The sequence below is a fragment of the Mus musculus genome, chromosome 10, assembly GCF_000001635.26.
Source record: "Mus musculus strain C57BL/6J chromosome 10, GRCm38.p6 C57BL/6J".
In the NCBI taxonomy this organism is placed as follows: domain Eukaryota; kingdom Metazoa; phylum Chordata; class Mammalia; order Rodentia; family Muridae; genus Mus; species Mus musculus.
The window spans coordinates 95847405-95873000 of record NC_000076.6 but is presented as its reverse complement, the minus strand read 5'-3'; the positions used below and the strand labels follow the sequence as shown (position 1 = coordinate 95873000).

At 42.6% G+C, this 25596-nt stretch overlaps 1 long non-coding RNA gene across 2 annotated transcripts in view; it reads right to left on the bottom strand.

Moving 5' to 3' along the window:
• Window positions 1–25596, bottom strand: part of Gm33377 — a 79491-nt gene that overhangs the window by 23811 nt on the left and 30084 nt on the right. The window contains exons 1-3 of one of the 2 annotated variants that reach the window (XR_871968.1): window positions 24617–25204; window positions 23961–24174; window positions 23744–23845 (exon numbers count right to left, since the gene is read on the bottom strand). This is a non-coding gene — a long non-coding RNA (predicted gene, 33377). Of the gene's footprint in view, window positions 1–23743; window positions 23846–23960; window positions 24175–24616; window positions 25205–25596 lie in introns of those variants that run through there. The other variant, XR_380700.2, reaches the window with a different exon arrangement.

The following is a 25596-nucleotide window of genomic DNA, read 5'->3' as shown; positions in this document are numbered from 1 at the left end:
AAATGACCCCGAGTTTCCACTTTACACCCATCAGAACCACAATGATCAAAAACTCAAGCCATGGGCTGGCGAGATGGCTCAGCAGGTAAGAGCATTGACTGCTCTTCTGAAGGTCCTGAGTTCAAATTCCAGAAGCCACATGGTGGCTCAAAACCACCTATAATGAGATCTGATGCCCTCTTCTGGTGCGTCTGAAGACAGCTACAATGTACTTATGTATAATAATAAATCTTTGGGCTGGAGCAAGCAAAGACTGAGTGAGTGGACTTGACCAGAGCAAGCGGGACTGACCAGAGCGAGCGAGCAGAGGTCCTAAAAATTCAATTCCCAACAATCAAATGAAGGCTCACAACCATCTGTACAGCTACAGTGTACGCATATACATAAATAAATAAATATATCTTTAAAAAAACTCAAGCCACAGCACATGCTGGAGAGGATACGGCGCAAGGGGAACACTCCTCCATTGCTGATGGGAGTGCAAACTTGTACAACCACTTTGGAAATCAATCTGGCAGTTCCTCAGAAAATTGGAAATAGTTCTACCTCAAGACCCAACTATACCACTCTTGGTCAACTCAACTCAACTAAAGAATGGATACAGAAAATGTGGTACATCTACACAATGTAATACTACTTAGCTATTAAAAACAAAGATACCGCCGGGCATGGTGGCGCATGCCTTTAATCCCAGCACTCGGGCGGCAGAGGCAGGTGGATTTCTGAGTTCGAGGCCAGCCTGGTCTACAAAGTGAGTTCCAAGACAGCCAGGGCTACACAGAGAAACCCTGTCTCAAAAAACAACAAAATAAAACAAAACAAAAAGATATCGTGAAATTTTCAGGCAAATGGATGGAACTTGAGAGTATCATCCTGAGTGAGGTAACCCAGACACAAAGGGGCACACATAGATGCATAGTATGTACTCACTTTTAAGTGGATATTAGTCATAAAAATACCTGTGCTACACCCCACAGACCCAAAGAAGCTAAACATGAAGGATGGCCCAAGCGAGAATGCTTGAATCTCACTTAGAGGAAGGACTAAAGTACTCACAGGGGGCAGATGGAGGGAGGGAGGGAGGGAACTGGACAGAAGAGGAGATAAGGAAGGGATTGGGTCGGGGGTTCAGGATCAGATGTGGGCAGGGACAAGAGTGATGGCCAGGCTATGAGAATGAATGGAAATCTGCAACTGATAGGGGTGGGGATGTGGGGGCATCTCAAGGATATGACAGAAACCTGGGAAAGGGGAAGCACCCAAGTATCAATGTTGGGGGACCTTAGCTGTCACTCACAGCCCTGGGGATATGTAACCTGAGGAGGCCACTTCTGTAGCCAGGCAGGAACCCCAGTGGAGTGATGGGGACACCAATCCATCCACAAAACTTTTGACCCAAAATTTATCCTGTCTATAAGAAGTGCAGGGAAGTAGGTTGGAGCAGAGAATGAGGGAATAGCCGATTAATAACCAGCCCAACTAGAGACCCAGATCCCGTGGGCAAGTACCAATCCCTGACTCTATTAATGATGCTCTATTATTCTTGCAGATAGGAGTCTAGCATGGCTGTCCTCTAAGAAGCTCCACTCAACAGCTGACTCAGACGGATGCAGAAATCCACAGCCGAATAGTGGATGGAGTGTGGGGACTCTTATGGAAGAATAGGAGAAAGGATTGTAACCCTGAAGATGATAGGAACTCCACAGGAAGACCAACAGAGTCAACTAACTTAGACGTTTGGGGTTCTCAGAGACTGAACCATGAACCAAAGAGCACACATAGGATGGACCTAGGCCCTCACCCTGCCCCCACACATATATGTAGCAGATGTGCAGCTTGGTCTTCTTGTGGGTCCCAAACAACTGGAGCAAGGGCTATCCCAAAAGCCATTGCCTAACCATAGGATATATTCTTCTAGCTAGGCTGCCTTGTCTGGCCTCAGTGGCAGAGGATGTGCCTAGTGCCACAGAGACTTGATGTCCAAGGGTTGGGAAATACCAAGGGGGCCTCCACCCTCTCAGAGAAGTAGGGGATGAGGAAGTGGGGGGGAGGACTGTGGGAGGAGATGACAGGGAAGGGCACTGAGTGGGGTGTAAAAATGGAATGAAAAAAAAGAGAATAAATAAATAGAACTGAAAGGAATGAAGGAAGATGGAGGAAGAGAATGACAATTCAGATTCTGCGTGGCTTTAAATAGTCACAGGCCCTTTGAACGGACAGTTACCATGCATAAGGACAGCAGTGGGCATGTTGGCTTTATCTTTAAAAGTGGAAAAATCACATCCATATTAAAAGATAGTTCTGCTGCCAGAAATGGCCTTCTCACTGATCACATCTGTGAGATCAACGGACAGAACATCATTGGCTTGAAGGATGCTCAGATTGCAGATATACTGTCAACAGCTGGGACTGTGGCTACCATCACAATCGTGCCTGCTTTTATCTTCAAATACATTATTAAATGGATGGCTCCCAGCATTATGAAAAGCCTGATGGATCACACCATTCCTGAAGTTTAAACCCTTGTACAATGCACCATGGCTGAGTGTTTCCAGTTTTCTTCGGCAACTTGTCTATTTCGCACATGAAGCTTTCCTGGAGCCAGGGAGAATATGCTGCATGGAGACCTTTCTATCTTCTCCCATAGCTAGGAACCCACTCTATGTGATATCGGCTTCAGATTTTAAGATGGGTGTAGCCTTAGCCTGCTTTTACAGATGTGAGACTCTCAAAAGATTTACTGACTTCACTAGACTGGGTTCTTTACTGGGAACCTGATGTTTTTATATAAGCCATTGTGATTAGGATGACTGGTATAGGCTTAGCTGTGACTGAGACCTGGTCAGCTTTCTTCTAGAACAAAGCACAGTACTAGTCATGTGCTTCAATTCTGTGGCACACTTGGACTTTAGTACATCAGCATAGTACATTTAGAATGATTGCTTTTGATAGTTATTTTTTTTTTTTTTAGTTTTCTCTGTGTGAGCATGTAAAATTCCAATTAATCAACACTGTTTTCATTCCACAAAAGCATTACACAGTTGTGTGTAGGTTGCAAGAAACTGTAATGATTGTCACTAATCTTAACTACCTTCACTTAATATGCTTCAATTGTCGCCTGAACTATAGTAAGCATTTAGAATAAAAGCCAAAATAGAATCATTGCTGCCTTCTGAAAGCTGAGATGTAGCTCTCTATTAAGCTGTTCTGTGTTAGCCTTGAGCAGCTCACTGGTAAAGCAGAGCTGCCTACTTGTATCAAGATTTTCTAGTTACTGCATAAAGGAAACGCCTAAGAGTTGCCGTATTGCTTTCTGAGAAACAAATTGCTATATATTTCATGTAAAAATTGTTATACTAAATAGAATAAGTTTTGGAGTCTCTTTTTCACTTATAGATTAAGTGGGTAATATCTAATTTGGCATTTGAGTCCTAACATTATGTAACTTTAGCTAGGTTGGGGTGGTTTTAGAATGTTTCCCTAGTCATCTTAATTTGTTCCATTTTCTGACTCTGTCCTATAAACCAAAATGGCAATGACACTTTATGATTTTTTTCTTTCTTAGTTTGTGCCTATCCTATTATTTTACATGATATTATCTTTTTTAAAAAAGATTTATTTATTTATTATATGTAAGTACACTGTAGCTATCTTCAGATACTCCAGAAGAGGGAGTCAGATCTCGTTACGGATGGTTGTGAGCCACCATGTGGTTGCTGGGATTTGAACTCCGGACCTTTGGAAGAGCAGTCAGGTGCTCTTACCCACTGAGCCATCTCACCAGCCCCGTGATATTATCTTATTAAATGTATAAAAATGTTAAAATAAATAAATGGAACTAATAGAGAGAGGGGAGAGAGAGAAGGGAAAGGGAGGGGAGAGGGGAGGGAGAAAGAGAGAGAGAGAGAAGGGAGACGGAGAGGGGGAGAGGGTGGGGGAGGGAGATCTCGAGTGCCCAGTTGTGGTAGTACACACCTATACCTCTAATCCTCAGAAGGCTGAAGCTGAAAGACCACAAGTCAGATGACAGCATGAACTACAGACTTGTGTGAGCTCTTGGCTCACATAACCAGCAAAAAACCAACATGACATTAAATTGCAATAGGTAAGTCATAACAATTGTTCAGTAGTTAGTTCATCTAACTACGTCTCAGTGACAAGCCTCCAAAAACTGTCAGTAAAATCTTTGATCACTGTGAAGGCTGAAGGCCCTGGCTGTCCACCGCAAAGCAAGTTTCAGTATGCAGTCAATGCTGTGCCTTCCCGTTTACAGACTAAGTGCAGATTATCCCAAACCATTTCCATCTCCACTGCACTAACACATCAACAGAAACCCCCTGCTGCAGACGAAATGCTGGCAGTCAGGGGGATTGCTTTGATGACACAGCTCATTAAAACAGAGGAGACAGCATGGACCAAGAAAAGGAATTTGCTTCTAACGAGGCTAAATCAGATGTATCTGAGTTGGGGCATGGGCTGAAAGAAGAGGACCCAATCTGTGCCTGTTGAGCATCTTTGGAAAGCTCTAGAGCAGAGCAAAACTGTACATATGCTCAAAACATTTACAAGTACGATACGCAAATCACAAGGAAATTATTTTCACACATCAATGGAACGGCTCCCTTTCATAACAGAACATACAGGGAAACAACCACTACATGCGAAGCACGCTCCCATGAATTCAAAGCCTTGGGTACAAATCATAAGAACCATCTGATCTACTACAGACCGTACGTGCAGTCTTCACTATTGTACAGGGGACCCAGCAGGAGCAAAAACATCAGTACAAACACAGGCACAAATGGAACCACAACCCAACAAAAAACAACTACACAAAGAACTCCATAGGTTCCTGGTCAATGAGAAATGCGGGTTCTGAAGCATTTTGTTATTTGTTGCTACAGAGCAATGCTGGATTCTAGCTTTCTTTCCCGATTTGGCATTTAAAGCATCAGGAAAGCTGTAGTTGAAGAGAACAACATTTTACACATTGATTATGTGGGACACAAACAAATATTAACAATTTGTAATGTACACAGAATTTAACTCTTCTTCTATTCTGTATTTGGAATGACTGCAGTCTTTGTTTAGTGGTTCCCAGACTTAAATTGGGGCTGGTGGGACAGTAGGAATGCCCAGAGGAATCAAGAGAGCCAACAGAGTTGCCAAAGTATTCATTTTGCCAACAATAACAATAACAAAAGGCTACCATTTCAGAGAGGAAAGTATATTTCAACACCAATAAAAAGGGAAGTTCCTAGTTTCAAAACAAGAGAGAGCTCTTCCCAAGAAATACATTGGTTAATCACAGAGAGTTCAAAACAATATCATTATAGTTTAATATAAATACAGAAACACAAAGACTTCAAAGACAGCCATCGAATGGATATCGAGAATTCCATTCCAGCTAAGGCTACACTGTGAGACTCTGTCTCAAAAATAAATAAATAAAGTGAAATATAAATACATAAAATAGAGAGAGAATAATTGAGGAAGACACCCAATATTGACTCTGACATCAATATGCACATACATACATGTATACATGCATTTCCCTAAATGTGCTCACTCTTGTACATACACATATGCACAAATCAAAAAATTCTGTCTCATATGAACGAGAGTGAAAATACTCATCTTGACACTGTGTATCGGACAGATGCTCTACTTACTGTACTGAGAGAAAACCTCGACTATTTGAATATCCTTGAAACTGTCAAGACAAGCTAAGAAACAAAGAAACATCAGCTCCCATGTCCCCAAGTCTTTTTCTTTACTTGGCAAGTAGGAAGGTAAGCAGAGGAAGGTAAGCCAGAGAACAAGCCCACGGCTCCCCGTGAAGTCCCACTATCATCCCATGGCTCCCCGTGAAGTCCCACTATCATCCCATGGCTCCCCGTGAAGTCCCACTGTCATCCCATGGCTCCCCGTGAAGTCCCACTGTCATCCCATGGCTCCCCGTGAAGTCCCACTGTCGTCCCATGGCTCCCCGTGAAGTCCCACTGTCGTCCCATGGCTCCCCGTGAAGTCCCACTGTCGTCCTATGGCTCCCTGTGAAGTCCCACTATCATCCCATGGCTCCCTGTGAAGTCCCACTATCATCCCATGGCTCCCCGTGAAGTCCCACTATCATCCATGGCTCCCCGTGAAGTCCCACTGTCGCTTCACACTTTCAAGCAGACAACATCATGATGGCCATTCCTGCCTTTGAGCGGGAAGCTGGGAGTTTCTACAGAAGGGGTTCCGAAGTCAAGTAAAAACTTCCTCCCTAGCAGGCCATGGTGGCACAGGACCAATAATCCCAGCATCGGGAAGATAGAGGAAGGATTGAAAGTTCAAGACCAGCCTGGGCTACATGGTGGTGAGTTTCAGGCCAGTGTGGGATGCACAGCAAACCCTCGTCTTAAAATGAATTTAAAAAAAAAAAAAAAAGAAAAAAGAAATAAATAAAAAGTGAAAGTTCTGAAGCTTCACAGAGAGAAGAAATGAGCAAATGCTCAGGCTACTAGATGAGAAGAATATGAAAAAGGATTTCATTTATACAACTATATTTTAAAAATTATGATTGTGTATATTGTGATGAAGGATGTGTGTGTGTAAGAGAGAGACAGAGACAGAGACAGAGACAGAGAGAGATCTGGACAGAGGTGGGTACACTCGCTTGGTTCACGTGTAGAGTTGGCTCTCTAGACCTCTACCCTGATTCTAAGAATTGAGCTCAAGTCTTCAGGCATGTGCAGCAAGCCCCTCTACCTACTGAGCCATCTTACTGGTCCAAAATTGTATCTTTAAAAAGCTGGACATCATTAGGTAAATCTAGTAATGAAAGCAAGTTAGTATATATCTCAGGCCACTTGCTGTTGCTATAACTGCGCACTGCAGACAAGGCTACTTTAGAAAGAATAAAGGTTTGCTTCGCTCCTAGCTTAGGAGGCTGTGACCCCAGGCAGGGGCTGGTATATGGAAGAGCCCTCTTGCTGCTTCCTGCTGTGGTTGTTGGAAGTCATCACAGGGTCAGATAGAGCAAGCCTGCTAACTCAGAACTCTCTCCTCCCCATGCTGTTCTACCACTGCAGGGCCCTCAGAATCATGAGCTCATCCTAGCCTAACTATTTTCCAAAGAACCCACCTCCTAAAACCACTGATGTCTGCTTCTAAGATGTGAGCTTCAGGAGACACATTCAATCCACACTACTGTGTTGATATCTGCTGTGTAGAAATTAGTTACTTCTGATTGTATTTATCCAAGGCAGTAGTTTAACAAGCACATTAGTCTACAGGCACATTTTTGCTAATTTTAGAAGATAAATATAAACACACACACATACACTCACTCACACACACACATATACACACATACATGCACACACACACACTCATACACACACATATAAACACATACATGTACACACTTATATACACATGCATGCACTCACATACATACACATAAACTCACACGTAGGTATACACACACTCACACATGTAGGTATACACATACACACACAGAGACACGCATATACACACATACACACATGTGGACATATACACACACGCATAGGTATACACATACCCATACACACATACACATGCATACACACACTCATGCACATAAACACACACTCACATGTACACACATACACACAGGCAAACACACATGCATACACACACACATGATTACATACACACATTCACCCATATACACACACAGACAGACACACATACACACATGTGTGCACACGCACATGCACACACACGCCATCCAAGAGACGAACAGTTGCAGAATGAAATACACTCAGACATTTCCAATTGCGTTTGGGGCCCCGGTTCAGTTCACCCCTTGCCCCTCTGTTCCAGCCTCTTTCGCCTTCCATCTCTTTCCATTTTATTTTTCTCATCGTGTTTTGACAGGTGAAGTTGCTCGTGCAAAAGCCATGTAATAAAATACAGGAATGCCACCTTTGCCTCCCTTGCCTGCTGCCGCAGAGCGTGTGAAGCCTGTGCCCTCTACCCTTCAGAGGAGTGCTGGAGTGGCAGGAGGCTCATGGAGCTGGAATGCTGTCTGTCTCTCTCTGGCCTCTCTGCCCGGAATGTGCTCCCCACCCTAATCTCCACTGAGACCAGTGTGCAAGCACTAGAGGCTTCAGCCAGCACAGACATGACACAGCAAGGGGGACAGAGGCTGGAGGCTGCAATCAGCCCATCCTATTTATTTAACTGCAAACTTTGTTCTTTAGTTTTTATAAAAAGCTTCATTGTTACATTGAATCCAAAGGAATTTAGCCTTTAACCTGCAGTTTCCAACTCCTGGTGCTAGCAAACTTTCTTTTCTGATAAGGGGACCGCCTGATGGAATTTTCTTCTTTTCTCTCTCATCCTGAAGGTGGGGCAACCCACTGAGATGTCTTTTGGACCTCGATTCTTATCAACTAAAATAAACACAAGGGCTCTCTGGTAATATATCCACGCAACAGAAGCTCCTGGTGTAATAAAACACAGAACATACAAAGAACGGGATCAACAGGCTTTAGTTTAGGGGTGTGTATGTGTGTGTGTGCGTGCGCACCTATGTATTTTCTACATTTCCCAATCTATCTAATTATTTTCTTTCTCCATCTGTTCCTAAGAGCCCTTTACTTATTGTAGGAAATTTCATACATTGATATAGTGATTTTAGGTAGTTTTCATGCCCCATTCCCCTCTCATCTTTCCAACAAACCTCATACTTCAATGTCTCCAAGGCTCAGAGAATATAGTACCAAAGAGGAGACAGAAAGACTCTAACAGCCAAGTAGTTATTTTATTTTTTTAAAAAGGCACAGGTTTGTTTTGTTTATCTTCATCCATATAGCCAGAACATGGTCCTTCATTTTCCTCTAAGGATCACAGTGGAAAAGGCTCAAGCCCTTTGTAATGACTGGGTGCCTATATCCCTGCCAATTTATACTGAAATCTTTATATTCCCCACCCCCTACAAACACACACAGGTGATGGTATTTGGGGGGGGGGGGCTTTTGGATGTCATTAAGTCGTGAGGAAGCCACTTTCCTAAATAAGACTCTTATAAAAGAGACCTGATTCTACTGTGGAAGTCAAGTGAGAGGCGGTGCCCCTCATCAGATACTGGGTCTCCTGGGATAGTAATCTGTATTATGTGTGTGTGTGTGTGTGTGTGTGTGTGTGTGTGTGATGAAGTTTGTCAGCTCTAGAAGATGAAGATATTCCTCCCATTGCTGTTTTTCACTGAAAGCTTGAGAACCAGGATCAGTTATGGGACCAGTTGCGCATGGCAGTGCTGGACAGAGAAGAAAGAGAAGTAGGCCAGAAGGGTTCTCCCTGTCACTCCTGGAGGAGGGTTCTCCTAAACTGACTTCACCAGGTCTTCATCCTCCTTAGAACCCTAGTTCCTACCTAATTTATTGAGTAAGATACGTGTGTATGTGTGTGTGTGTGTGTGTGTGTGTGTGTGTGTGTGTATTAAACTGATGGCCTGGGTTTTGTTTCCTTTTTCAACGCGTGTATGTATGTGCATGTATGGCATTGTGTATGTGAGTGGATGTGTTTGTGTGACTGTTGTGAGTGTGGAGGCCAGAGGACATCCTCAGAAACTCTGGAGAAAGTATCTGGCCAGGAAGCTCCAGAAATCCTCCTGCCTCTGCCTCCTCAGTGCTGGGATCACAAATGCACACCATGGTCCTGCGCAACTTCATGCGGGTTTGGGAATTGAACTCAGGTCCTCGTGCTTGTGAAACAAGCATTTTACCAACTGAGCTAACCCACCCCATGACCCTGCTTTTGTTTGCCATTGTATAACAAGTTGTCACGAACAGCCACTTGAAACAGTTTTTCCTGATTACATCTTAACTCTTATGGGTCCATTATCTTAGCTAAAACCTCTTCTTCAAGCCTTAGCAGGATGAAAACAAAGATGCAGCTGATCAAGTTGGCATCCTCAGCTGAGAAGGACTTGCCTCTGTAATTCCCCAAGTTACTGAATTTACTTCCTTGCTATTAAAGTCATAGTAAGTAGACTCACTTCTTTGGAATCTGCTGTTGCCTCTGAGACCTCCGAGTGGGTCCACTAGGAAGGAAGAGTATCACATGACTTTATACAATCACTGGAGTCACACCTCATTCCTGCGGTTAGAGGCGAGCCAGGGGTTCTATCTACCTATACTCTGAGCAAGCACTTCACAAAGGTGAGCATTCTGGAGCAGAGATCTTGGGGGTGTGCTGTAGACTCCCTGGGAACCACACCCTTTTGCTTTATCCTTCCTCCAATGGACAGCATAGAGTCATAGAATCAGCTTTTGATAAAGTGAAAAAAGATATTTTACAAACATACACCGTAACACACAGGTAAAATAAATTCAGCTGGTTTTCCTAGTGGCTAATGGCATAAGAAGTTGACACCAGGCAGCCATGACTTTAGAGCCCTGATTCCCAGCTCAGTAGCCGTTTGACCTTATTAAGTCTCAGCTCTGACCTTTAAGATAGGAATAACTCTTTGTGTTTATTGTGAGAATTAAGTCACACAAGATCAATAAAGCACTTGGGAAATGTGTGCAGTACAAGTGTTCCATAAATGGTTACTTTAGTATCCAGGTAAGAGCCCAAGGTAACTCAAACAAGGTTCAGTTGAGTATCCACTCTAAATACAGAGCACTGAATTGCCAGAGAGGGGCTCCCTTTCTGAGGCCTCAGAGGGTTGGCTTCAGGCAAATCACAAACCTGTTGGTCTGTCTAACTTCCTGGAAGACTCTAATAGGCATCTCTAGCCCAGCTTCTCCTTTGTCTTCAAATTTGCAATGTCAGGTCCTTACAGATCACCAAACTTCATAATGGCATTCTTGGGGGAGGGTAGGGTATCTCTACCTAGCCTGTTCCCACTCCTTATATTCCATGGGCCAAAGCAAGTCAGTGGCCCGTGCCACTTCAAGGAGGACAGGAAGGGCCATTCTGTCATGAGCTTGGACATGTCACAACCGGTCACAGCATGATGACTGCCACAAATGCCAAAGGACAAATAGGTATTTTTAGGGCAACATATGAATGTGTTCTTGAAGAGAATAGAGCACTAGTGACCTTTGTTATTTTCCTACAGCAACTTCTTCCTGATGTAGCATATCTCCATGAGGGCCTTCAGAAATGCAGGCATCCCAATAGAAAACTGGGTGTCATGTGAGACTTCTAACAATGAGAGCAGGGTTGTCTCTGTTGCCTGCCTTTGGGATCCCCCCCCCCCCACACACACACACACACACCCGGGCTGCCTCACCTAGCCTCAATAGAAGTTGTACCTAGTCTTACTGCAGCTTGATGTGCCAAGTCGATCTCCATGGGCGCTCCCCTCTTCTGAAGAGAAAGGGAGGAGAGTGGAGTGTGAGGGAGGCCTGGGAGGAATTGAGGGAGGGGAAGTTGTGGTCAGGGTGTAAAGCAAATAGATAAGTTTAAAAAAAAGAAAAAAGAGGACCAGTGTCTTGATTTGACTAAATTGTCAAGTGATGCTGAAGAAATTGTGGAATTTTTAAAACCTGAGACATGGGTTGCAGGAAGGAAGATTAAACTATTCATATTCAGCTGTGGAACTGCTGAGACAATTCATTCTAAGATTCTACAAAGGTGGTCCTATTGAAGCTTGGATAGCATCATAAATGTTTTGTCTTTGAACTTTCATGCTGTCCTGTTACTTTTCCAAACAAATTTTCAAAAGTTTTACTATGTATCATCTGGCCCTTCCAATGTAATAACAACTATTTGATTTTCTGAAGTAATCCTTCCTTTTCTTTCTTTCTTTCTTTCTTTCTTTCTTTCTTTCTTTCTTTCTTTCTTTCTCTTTCTTTCTTTCTTTCTCTCTTTCTCTCTCTCTTTCTCTCTTTCTTTCTTTCTTTCTTTCTTTCTTTCTTTCTTTCTTTCTTTCTTTCTCTTGCTTGCTTTCCTCCTCCTCCTCCTCCTCCTCCTCCTCGTCTTCTTCTTCTTCTTCTTCTTCCTCTTCCTCCTCCTCCTTCTTCCTCCTCTACCCCTACCCCTCCTCCTTCTTCCTCTTCATCTTCTCTACCTCCTCCCTCTCCTCTTCCTTTGTATATTTTTTGGAGGCGTGGTTTTGCTTTTGTTTCCTTGACTTTGAGACAGGGTCATGCCATGCAGTCTCATTCAGCACTGAACCTCTGCTCCAATGTGGGATCACAGACCCATGCCACCACTTGTGGCTTCTTCTTCTTCTTCTTCTTCTTCTTCTTCTTCTTCTTCTTCTTCTTCTTCTTCTTCTTCTTCTTCTTCTCCTTCTTCTTCTTGTTAATAAAACACCTGATGTCATTATAATATAAGATTTATAAGGATGTCATTATAAATATAAGATTTATTTATCTCATATGTTGAAGATTTAAGGGTGTGGCTTTGGCAGTTGCTCAGCTCTGGTGAGGACACCATTGTTCAATACAGCTGATGATGTGAGGATGGATAAATCATGTTACTGATCAGGATACCGATCAAGCAGAACGGGCCAGTCTTTCAATGTCCCACTAGATCTCACGCCTTCAAGGTCTTACTACCCTAACATTGCCACACTAGGAACCAAGATCCCAAACACACAAATCTTTGTGAGACACACTCAAACCATATCCAAATATCTTTATTCCTCTCGTCAACTAATTAGAGCATCATTAAATGCTAACCTGCGTAACCCTGAGTTTAATCTAACCTCAGTTTTAAGGCCCAAGGGATCATCCTTAAATGGGACCTCACAAACTATCTGAATAGACCGGAGAAGCTGATGAGGAGTCACGATGCTATGAGTCTTTGTCCACATGTTTCAGTGGAAAACATCTGAACGGTCACACTCAGTTAACAGAGATCAGTAACTGCCCATATGCTAGAGCAAAGAAAGTCACCTGCAAGGTGACTGGTTCATCATACTGTCACCACTGAGTCCTCTCAACACATCGAGTTACCCTGTGGTTCCTACAAGTTTCCTTAGACAGAACAAGTCCTATTGTTACATTATAATAAATAAGAGCACAGGTTAGCTCGTTAATTCTCAGCATGGTTTCCAAGTAGCATCATCAGCCCCATCAGAGAACTTTTTAGAAGTACAATTCTGTGTCCCAACAGGCAGTGCTAAGGAGAGTGCCCAGGAAACTGCTTTAACAAGTCTTTTGAGGGATTCTGATGCACACTAACAACATCCTTGCTTTATTTCCTGGCTTTGTAGGAACTCATCAATGCCACGTTCCTTCTGTGGTTGACTTATTTGGCTTAGCACAGTGTGAAGACTCAAGTGTGGTGCATCTCAGTTATGGATTATCCTTTCTATGGGGCTGGAGAGATGGCTCAGTTAAGAGCACCGACTGCTTTTCCAGAGATCCTGAGTTCAATTCCCAGCAATTACGTGGTGGCTCACAACCATCTGTAATTGGATCTGGTGCCCTCTTCTGGTGTGTCTGAAGACAGCTACAGTGTACTCATATAAATAAAATAAATAAGTGGATAATAATAATAATAAAACAATATCCTTCCTTTATAAGGCTGCTTTTTGTCCCAGGTTATAAATGTATTGTGGTTTTGTTCTGCCTTATCTGTTCATGGACACAGAGTCCTTACACTTTCGGGCAATCATGAGTAGTTTTGCTACAAACACAAGTGTATATATACATCTTTCTGTGAATCCTTGCCTACAATTCATTTTAATACAAAGCAAATTTCTGGTAGTCTACTACCCTTGACACCCCATCTTTATTAGAGAAGCCACTCTCTCTAGCCCCTTCTGTAAGGCAGTGTGGCCTCCCTGGAATCCTAGAGAATGCTGTAGGATTTTCTTACATCCTTTGAAAACGTCGGCGTGAAGGCCCACTCTTTCCCAAAGACACACATTTGCCTCTCTTGCCCTGCATCCCATTTGTTTATAGAGCATGATTTTTTTTTTCTGACCCATCTGCAAAAATGTGAAGTACTCATATAGAAAATGTTATTTTTTTTTCCATCCTGTGGGTGACAGGGACCTAAGAACAAAGGAGGATTACAGGGCAGACTGTCTGCTATCATAGCTTAGTCGTCTGCTACTTGTTTCCAACCAAACACACAGTATCATTAGCTCTGCCCTTGGCTTCAACTTAATCTATTTTGACTACGAATATTGTCTTCTTCGGAAGCTCTACAATTTCCTGAAGAGACTGCAAATCAGCATTCTTGCCTAGAGCCATACGTGGTCGTTAGCTTTCCTCTGCTTGAAAGGCAGACAAAGGCAGCATATCATTGTGAGCGGCAAGGTTTTATTTTATCTTATTATTATTTTATTTAGTGTCTGCCTCCCAGCTGAACTACAAGGTAAGGTATCTAGATGCTGAACGTTTATCAGATGTGCTTAATTTTCCCAATAGGCCCTGGAGACAGGAAGAAAACAAGATAACAGGCTCTAACTAGCAGCAGTTGGGATATTCAGACTTTGAAAGTTTTAGCCTGTATGATATACAGTGGCAAGGCAGTAAGATACTACACTCATCTGTCACTCAAAAATTCTCTGAGATGAGACTGCTTAATGAAAAAAGTTATTTCTGTGAGGGCTGCAAAAAAATGGGGTTTTACAACAGCTTTTTTCCAAACTTGTTAAGAGTTGACACGTGTATTTCCTCTAGGAGGCAGTGTTGTGTAGTGGAGATGTGGTCTTTCAAACCAGCTCTGTGACCTTGAGGAACTTGTATCTGTCTCTCTGTCTCTCTGTCTCTGTCTCTCTCTCTCCTTCCTTCCTTTCTTTCTTCTTTTATTCATTCATTCTTTTAAAAAAAATTACAGGATTTCATGTAACGCAGATTCATCTCACACTTGCTATGCAGCTAAGGAAGGCCCAGAACTTCTGACTCCCATCTCCACTCTGAGTGTTGGGATTAATGATTTCTACCACCATGCCAATTCCACAGTGCTGGACATCAGACTCAAAGCACTAAACTTGCTAGGCAAGCAATTTACCAACTGAGCTCCAGCCCAGCCCCTGAATTGTTTTGTTCTGAGATAAGTTTGCACTGTGTAGCCAGGCTAACGTTGACATCTCATTATCTCAGCTGCCCGAATTTTGGGGTTATTGGCATGTGCCACCATGGGGCTTATACAACGTTCTTCACACTTGACTCGATTTTTTAATAGGACATGCACTAAAAAGCTATTCTGAAATGTTAGGTTTCTAAGCAACTTTTCTGTTCCCTTAATATTGAGCCAGCCCTTCCCTTTAAAACCTTTGTCTTTGTTCCCAACATCCTTTGCCTCCACGATGGACAGGGAGACCACGGTCCAGTTCTCAGGTGTCCGTGGCATATAATCCCAGTGGTTTTTCTGTATTGCTTTCACCAACTCCACAAAATCCAGAAAATTTGGCAAATCCCCCTGTGTAACGACTGTTTCAACTTCCCATCGTCTCAGGCTTGTGTTATATCTGACAATAAGCCAGGCTATGAGCAACACAGTGACAACTTGCTGGGCAGGATAGGAACTGGAGCAGAGTGAGAAAGATTTAAGTGAGGGCTGCTTTTGGTGAGTAGCCAGCTCATTATGACACGTTTTGCTCCTGATACCTCTTGTAAGTTGAACAGTCGGAGAGCGAAGCCTCTCTTTCTCCTGAAATGGTTGAGCCCATGCTGTGTACTCAGTAGAGAGCTGTGTGAGCAACACACACCTTGGTTGTCATTCAATAGTTTCATTATCTACATAGAAAGACCACATGTTCACAAAAGTACTGAAGGTACAAAAGCATGTGACAATAAACAAGAAAATAGCATTATGTGTGTATTTATATGTACTTATAAATGTGTGCCATTAACTCTCTATAAGTTCTGCACCCAGCACTATAAAATATATGTTATATATATTTATTATATATAATATTATATATGCATAGTCTGAGCTGAGATTGGTGATGCTTTTAATCCCAGCACTCAGTAAACAGAAGCAAGTAGATCTCTCTGGTTCCAAGCCCAGCCAAAGTCACACAGTAAGACTCCCTGCTCTTCTTTCTATATATAGATATATAATATTTATTACACATAATCTGTACTGACATGTCATTTTTTCCCAAACAATAAGCTTAACAACTGCTTATGCAACATTTATATTGGGTTGGCGATTATATATAACCTAAACACGAGTCAAGGCATATGGGAGGATGCATCATTTAATTAAAGGTACCATTTTATATCAATGGATAATGGACAGAGGCTAAGAGAACTGTTCTTGAATTGGTTCCCTCTTTCCTTCAATTACAGCCTTAACTAAAGAATAAATTAATCTACTTCTCTCCAATCTACCCGTACTTATGCAATTCATCTGTCTTTTGTCATTAGAATCTTTCAGCACCCATAGAACTTTGTCTTTTGATGTGTCCCAGCACCAGTAACAGGGACTGTCACTTGGTAGGTGATCAGTAAGCGTTTGTTTGTGAATACATGGTGTGGTAGTTTGGAACAGATAGGAACAGTTCCCATAGGAGCATATTTGAATGTTTGACCCCAGTTGATGGAAAGATCAGGAGGTTTGGCCATGTTGGAGGAGGTGTGTCACTAGGGATGGCCTAAGGCCACACCAGGCTCAGGTGCTCTCTCTCTCTCTCTCTCTCTCTCTCTCTCTCTCTCTGCCAGTTTTCTATGGATCAGGATGTAAAGCACTCAACTACTACCCCAACACCGCACCTGTGTGCTTCCCACTGTGATGGCCATGGATTCTTACTACCTTCTTAAATCAAGAACATTTTTACCCTGTTAAGTGTTTTTCTTTTATAAGCGATGCCTTTATCATATTTTCTCTTTACAACAATAGAACAATAACTAAGACATCTGGGAGCTTCAAGACTCTGGTTTTTTTCATTTGTTTGTTTGTTTTTTTTCTTTTCCCTTTTTACCCTCAGGCCCAAAGACCATCGCCCATCACAACAGTCTATGGTCAGGAATCCTCAGGCACTCTGCCTGACAGACTTGGATGTGAACAAGAAAAGCTAGTCTGGAGAAGTCCTGCAAATCTTAAGGATCACAACACATGATTCTAAAAAGCTCCAAGTAGAATGGCAAGCTGAGGCATCCAGGCTAACGAAGTCTTCTGGGTCCCTAGACAAAGCCCCATTCTAACCCAGTTGACAAGGAATCCAAAGCTGTACTCCCAAAGGGCACAGGAAGGAAACTGGACTTCTCCCTCCTATGAAGGAAAAGATTTGTGCTAGAATCATGGTGTAGTGGGATGAATTGCCCCCCTGGAGTCATGAAATTTGTGCATTATGTATAGCATTGCCTGTATTTCACGGAAAAATCACTGCAGAATTTCAGGGTCCTGAAATACATTTGTGTGACTGCAGGATGAAACTTAGCCAGCATTCCCCAACCCTGTTCCTGGAACCGGGTTTTCCAGACTCCAGCCCTCTACACCTGCAGTCACACAGGAGCCAGTGGCCACATGTGACTGGCAAGCATTTGCAGTAGGGCTCAGGCTACATTTTCAAATGAAGAGACCAAAACAGTGTACAGAAAAGGCAAAACAGACATGCAGCACATCCCTTCAATCATGTTACATTGATTGATGTTTAAATAATGGTCTTAGCCGGGCGTGGTGGCGCACGCCTTTAATCCCAGCACTCGGGAGGCAGAGGCAGGCGGATTTCTGAGTTCGAGGCCAGCCTGGTCTACAAAGTGAGCTCCAGGACAGCCAGGGCTATACAGAGAAACCCTGTCTCGAAAAACCAAAAAACCCAAAAAATAAATAAATAAATAAATAAATAAATAAATAAATAATGGTCTTTTTACCTACTGAGCTAAATAAAAATAGATCATCAGAAAAGGGATAGGAGCAGAAGCAAGGCAGATTTGAGGCAGAGGCTATGTGTAAACTCCAGTACTTTTGTTCAGTTTGGCTACAAAAACCTACAACTGCTTTGAAATCAAGAATGCTCAAGTCAGCCATTGTAACTCATACTTAGCATAACAGCAGCATTCTGGAACAGAGGCAGGAGGATCTCCAGGTCAACCTGAACTACATTGCTATTGCTAGTTTGAGGCCAACCTGGGCTACAAAATGAGAGCCCGACTTAAGTCAGAAAACAAAACAGAAGCCTGCTTATAAATAGTTCACCTGTTTGATTTGATTTGTTGGTTGGTTGGTTGGTTGGTTGTTTTGTTTTGTTTTTTTGTTTGTTTGCTTGTTTTTACCTTTCTGACGATAGTTGCAGGAACCTTTAAATTTACATATGTACCTAAGTTCATGCCAAGCCCAGTGTGATGACTCACACTTATAATCCCAGTACTCAAGAGACAGAATCAGGAGGATTGCCAGGAGATCCTGGTCAGCCTGGGCTACAGAGTGAGACCCTGTCCAGAAAAATAAAATGTCAAATGAGATATTTCTATTTGATATATTCTTATTGTTTTTCTATAATCTGAAAGAAAATCAAATAACTGCCTCTCCACATTTTACCAATCCCCACCCCATGGCATCTGTGCTCACTATCAGGGTGAGTGTACCAAACCTGCTCAGAATACATAGTGTATAGAACCCTGGTGAATTGGCGTTTTCTAAATGCATTTGGCCAGGATACCCATTTCCTACTAAGCACCAACTCCCCTTCATCTTGAGGAAGACATCTTGGAAAAACACGGCCCTAGATTGTAGCACTCAGATTTTGTTGATTTATCACATGATTCTAACGATATGGAAAGAAAACCTCAGTGAGATTGTAAGATGCTCAGACAGGTAGAGTGTAAAATGCTCAGACAGGGAGACTATAAGATGCTCAGATAGGGGGCTGGAGAGATGGCTCAGCGGGTAAGAGCACTGACTGCTCTTCCAAAGGTCCTGAGTTCAAATCCCAGCAACCACATGGTGGCTCACAACCACCCATAATGAGATCTGATGCCCTCTTCTGGTGCGTCTGAAGACAACTACAGTGTACTTATGTATAATAAAATAAATCTTAAAAAAAAAAAAAAAAAAAAGATGCTCAGGGAGAGTTTAAGGGAAAAGTCTTTGATGGCTCCTGGGAGAGACCACAGCTAGGTAAAAGCTGATAAAAAATGTGCGAGTGTGGGATTGGAGAGGGAAGATGAGCTCGGGTTTCCTAACAGAAATAAACCTTGGCTTTCTACTGCTTGGGTTGCCTTAGAGCTGTGGTTCCCAATCTTCCTATCGCTGCAACCCTTTAATGCTGTGGTAACCCCCCAGCCATAAAGTTATTTTTACTGCTACTTCCTAACTGTAATTTTGCAGCTGTTATAGATCATAATGTAAATACCCGATATGCAGACAATCTTAGGGTGGGTGACCCCAAGGGGTTGAGAACCACTGTCTTAGAGGCTCCAGCTTCCCCAGAACATCAAATGTCTTTGCTGCAGCTTTCAGAGACAGCGTCCTCAGAGGAAACTCAATACCCTAGGAAGAAGCGTTGTAACAGACTAGAGACTTCAAAGTTAAGAGAACATACAACCTAACACGTAGCCAAACGCAGCAAGAGGTGGGCCACCACATAGGTCTTTCCCCTCTCACCCAAGGGCTCCAGGGAGCAGCTGAGGAGAATCCCCCTCAGGTTTTATCTCTCCAGATAAAGCAGGAGTCCACAGCTCACCACCTCTGATGGCTTCTGACAGAAGTTTCTGCATGGATGATAAAAGAGCTATTCCTGATGCTCAGTACTTCAGATGTCCTGTCAGATGTGGCATCCTAAGATGTGGGCAGATTTCTGGGGTGTAGCTGTGAGTGAAAGTTTCTCCTGGAAAAACCTCAGAAGCCCCCCCACCCCCACCCCCACCCCCTTTGTGTCTGCAAACTTCTTCCTAGCTGCCGACACTGGCTTTGCACATATTATTTTGGCTTATACTTGTTTTTCAGTGCTAGACGTTGAAACCAGGCCCCCTGTAGTCTAGACAACAACCGCTCAGTACTAAATAATGTTTTTGAAAGCTATATTAAAGTATAACTTATTCACAATAAAATCCACCTTTAGAAGTGTGAACAGTCACAAACATGTTTTGGAATGTTTCCGTCACCCTACCCCCACCCTCAATTTTCCTTGAGCTCCTTTTCAGCTGGTTATTGTCTTAGTTAGGGTTTTACTGCTGTGAACAGACACCATGACCAAGGCAAGTCTTATAAAGGACCACATTTAATTGAGGCTGGCTTACAGGTTCAGAGGTTCAGTTCAGTATCATCAAGGTGGGAACATGGTGGCATCCAGACGGGCATGGTGCAGGCAGAGCTGAGAGTTCTACATCTTCATCTGAAGGCTGCTAGTAGAATACTGACTTCCAGGCAGCTACGCTGAGGGTTTTAAAGCCCATACCCACGGTGACACACCTACTCCAACAGGGCTACATCTTCTAATAGTGCCACTCCCTAGGCCGAGCATATACAAACCATCACAGTTACTATTCTTTTTGTTTGTTTGTTTGTTTTTTGAGACAGGGTTTCTCTGTATAGCCCTGGCTGTCCTGGAACTCACTTTGTAGACCAGAAAACTCAGAAATCTGCCTGCCTCTGCCTCCCGAGTGCTGGGATTAAAGGTGTGCGCCACCATGCCCGGCCACAGTTACTATTCTTAACCACAGATCCCAAAACTGTCAGATTGTACTCCCTGTGGCTTTGTTTAATGTGTGTGTATGTAGACATATATGCGTATATGTGTATTGTATTCTGCATATAAAATTTCGTGTTAATGGAGGAATATAGTGCAATACAAGATACTTTTTTCTGACAACCTTTTGCTTACTCTGCTGTTTAAGACTCCTCAGGGTCATAGGTCAGTCAGTACTCAGCTCCTTTTACTTGTAAACATTCCATTGCTCCTCATCGGTCTCTTTTTATCTATACATCTGTTGTCAGGCAACTGGACTGCTTGCTGCCCAGCAGCCTCAACAGTATAATGGCACTATAAATACATATATGTCTTTTGTGGGCATGTTTTTGTTTCTACTGGGTAATAACTACTAGTAGGATGACTGGGTCACATGATAAGTCTATGTTTAACATTCTATGAACGTCATTATCCGTAGTGGTTGTGTTCTTTTTGCATTCCCACTGGCAATAAATGAGATTTCCAGATTACCACGGTCTCATCAGCCTTCATGGTCCTCAGGCTTTTTAACTTTAGCCATGCTAGTGTGGGTATTATAGCATCTCTGTGGTGTTAAGTTGAATTTCCCATCATGCTAAGCATCTGTTCATGTGCTTTTTGCCCATATAATTTCCTTGGGGAAGTGTGTATAAAATATTTTCCTCCCTTTATAATAGTATTGGATTGTTATCTTTTTATTGTGTTGAAAGGTGTATGCATGTTATCCAGCTCTGAGTCCTTTGTCAATGATAGACCTCACAAGGATTTTATTTTCTCAGTTAACAACTTACTTTTTAATTTTGTCAATTATGCTTTGACAAGCTAATGATTCTAAACTTTACGAAGTCTTTTTTTTTCATTGTTTTGTTTTGTTTGATCGTTTTTTGTTGTTGTTTTTGTTTTTTGTGTTTTTTTTTTTTTTTTTGAGAAAGGATCGCATTCTGTAAGGCCAGGATAGACTAGGATTTACTATGTAGAACAGGCTGGCCTCAAATTTCTAGTGCTCTTCCTGCCTCTGCCTCCTAAGTGCTAAAACGACATGTATGCACCATCACATCTGACTTCATAAAGTTTTAAACAAGTATTTTTTTTTAAGTCTCATGTTTCCATGTTCTAAATAAGAAACTTAGCACAACTCAACAGCACAAGGATTATTCTCATGTGTTACTTAGAATCTTTATGATATTAGCTTCCAGCTTTTGTCCTATGATCTATTTTCAACTGAATTTTCAATGCATTGTGAGGAAAAGCCGAGGCACCAGTTGTTCCATTCTACTTTTGATCCCCATGGCTCATCAAAACTCACCTGGCCACAGAAATGTCTCTTTCTGAACGCTCTGTCACACTGAACTGCATGGCTATCTTTATGACTACCACATTGGCAAGTGATTATAGCTTTTATAGCGAGCCTGAAAATCAGGTAGTGCAGGTCCCCACCTTTGTTCTTTTACAAAGTCATCCTTTGCCTAGGCTGCATTTTAAAGGATTCTGTAGTGTCTGGGAGGTAAAGCAGGTATAATCCTAGGCCAATTTCATAGCCCCCACATGCACAGACACCTAGACAAATGCTCCAGACTTCATCTCACAAGGCTGGGTTCTCTCTCTTTGTGGTCACCACTCATTTTCCTACGGAAAGGTCAACTCATGCAAGCAGAGGCTACAAATGTTCCCTTCCTCTCTCAGTCCCAAGCACTATCAGGCTTCTGGCAGATTGTCAACAATGACCTACCTAGTTAAGAAAAGGAGGAACCAGGGCTCCAACACCAAAGTCAAGATTGGACTGTATCTAGAATTTCAGTTTCTAAATGACTTGACTTTATCTTTTCTTATAACCCAATCTGACAGCAGTAAACGGGGGGGGGGGGAAGTAAGGGGTGGGGAGGAATTGAACTAGGACGTACTTAAGAGCATTGCTGGAAGGGTCTTTGAAAGGCTCTTGTTTTGATACCTCTCAGCCTGGTACCTCTGGTTTCCAGTCTTGAAACATGTACCGAATGGAATGCACATGTCTATTCTTCATGTACGATATTTAGGGACACTAATGATTCACAGAACCCCCCCCCCAAACTGCAGCCTCAGCAGGGGACAATATTTCTTTCCCTTCCTGACATGGTGCTAAGAAAATAGGCCAGAGGACTGGAGAGATGGCTCAGTGGTTAAGAGCACCGACTGCTCTTCCGAAGGTCCTGAGTTCAAATCCCAGCAACCACATGGTGGCTCACAACCATCCATAACGAAATCTGACGCCCTCTTCTGGAGTGTCTGAAGACAGCTACATGTACTTACATATAATAAATAAATCTTTAAAAAAAAAAAAAAGAAAAGAAAAGAAAAAGAAAATAGGCCAGAATGGATCCAGAGGTCAGGATACAACAAACCCCAGCAGAACCATCCAGTAATCACACACAGTACTTCCAATTCCCAACTACCCCTAGGGACTCCCATTAGACAACTTTCCTCCTTACAAACAAATTGAGGAAAGACCCATATCTTTAGGCAAACAAAGTGTCTCTCCAACTGTAGATATTCTTTTGAAATCTGGAAAAGTGGATGTCAGAAAAAAAAAAAAAAGGATAACCTGGTATGAATTTGAAATGAACAATACCTGGAGAAGATAAGGGATGCATGAATAAAGACATAGGTGCCTTCATCCCGTAACCTCTAATTCGTGTGGCATGCAATCTTCTTAAACAGTGGTTGCAAAATGTAAACGCGCATTTGGAGGGGCTGGCGCTGTCCATAAGCCCCTCAGCCAAATTCTCCCTTCAAGTAATTACATGTCCCTCCCAACAAAATGAATGGGTGTCACAGATAACTAGGAAAAATGGTCCCGTGAGCTTACAAGGCACTGTGAAAGTTGACTTAGAAACAACAACTAAGGATGATTTCTACCAGAAACAGCCATCAACCAGGGAAGAATAAAATCGGTATTTCAGTAGTCAAGGAAAACACTTGCTTAGGGTAGAGTTCATGAGAGCAACATGGTAGACACTTCAGAGTTAAATCCAAAATGTGACTTGGCTCTGCCTTAACTTGTTCCCAAATCTATAGGTGAGGGGCCTGGCCCAAATCTCTGCATCTGGCTCCTTCATTCCCTTGGTTCCTAGCTTAACATCATTTTCTCTGGGTCTGATTAGGTTTGCCTGTAAAACACACTGTATCTTTCATTGTTTACTTAACGATTGTTTCCAGCTTCAAGAACAGAGGGAGCATATCTGCTTGTCCTGTCCGGCTCTGGGTTTCTTGCCTGCAGTCTCAGTCCAAAACAATCGCTGTGTGATCCTGGGGGGGGGGGGAGGGAGAGGGAGGGGAGGGGGCGGGGCGGGGAGAACATCAGTCTTCTCAGAGCGTCGGTACCCTGTCTGAACGACAGAGACAGTGATTTTGTAATCCTTACCTCACAGCACTTTCTGGAGTATGATTAAATGAGATCTAGTCGCTAGGTGGCCCAGTGAATGGCTTCAGTAGCAAATATAATAAAATAGCAGCAAATAAATAGGGTGGATCATTTACTTTTAAACAAGAAGCTGGAGACTGATGGAGCCTTGAGGATGCTGTCCCGAGTCACATTTGCCCCAAGCAGAAGAATATACACAAGGGCTGAAGATGATCTGTGTGGAAGAACAAACAGATAATGTGAATAGAGGCACAGAACCACTGATCATGATGTCTACTGGATTATTTTAGGTGTGCTCTGGCTACTAAGATGGCAAAACAGCAATAGTAACTGTTACCAGGGGCTCACTTTGGCCCAGGCACCCTGCTGGATGAGAGTTAAGCAGTGCATTTAGGAGATGTGGATATTGAAACATCAACAACAGCTTGGCCATTCGGTCTCTTCTCTATGAGCAGGACCTTATTCATTAGTGGAGTCAGATTGTCAGGACAGTCTTTATCTTGGTGACACGTGAGTCACCAGAAAAATCAGTCTTGGAATAAATGAGCGATAGGTTTAAACAATAGACCAAGAGGTCATGCAAGTATTTAGCTGATCAAGGAAACCAACAAGAGCTCAAGAAGGCCCAGGGACTCCCAACAATGCAGAGCTGTTACCTCCCACACCACAGTCTTGAATGAGTTAAGTTGGGAGAAGCAGCGTTTCCAGGATGCTGTGAGTCTAGGGAGCCAAGCCATCCTCAGCTTGCATAATGAACGAGAATACAATCATGCCCAAACCATGGTGAGGTGAAGCAGCAAGAATTCCTAGACTATCCTTGTTGAGTTTGTTGATTTCTTGTTGCTACTACTAAGTGGCTCCTCCCAACAAGAAGCTGGTGACTGATGGAGCTCAGGGAATACTGTCTCAGGTCACATGTAGCCCAAGCAGAAGAATATACACAAGGGTTGAAGATGATCTGTGTGAAAGAACAAACAGATAATGTGAATAGAGGCACAGAGCCACTGATCATGATGTCTACTGGATTATTTTAGGAACATCCAAAGGCAATGAACGTTGTTTACAACTAAACCAAGTAATACTAACAAGCTATGGCTGTGTAAAGAGGACAGCAGACTTTGTTTTCTGCTACAACTAATGAAGACGCCAACTGGAGGGAAGGGGGCCATTGGTGCACAGTGTCCACCACTCCTCCTTCACCAAGCTGTGACAAGCTGTCAGATGCCACACTTGCAAATGATCCAGTATTTTTTGTTGAGTTGAAGGTAAGAATCCTAGCTCCATCAATGAGTCTAAGTCATTGTAACCTATTGCCCTTCCCACTTCCATTTTCTAGTCTTCTATCATCTGATTAAGTTGAGGGGCTTCTTTTGTTTGTTCAAAGAAGTACCATACCTTCTGGAAGATAGAAGGAATAATAACTAATAATAACGACTATTATTATATATTTTATCTTGTTAAAATTATTAAGTATTTTATTTTTAAAAAGAAAAAATAAAACAAAAATGCCTAATTTAACTCCATTGTTGTTTTGAAATACATTGGTAGCCCAGGCTTGCCTCAAACTCACTATGTAGCTGAGGATGACTTTAAACTCCAAATTCTGATGTCTCTATTTCCCAAATGCTGAAGCTAC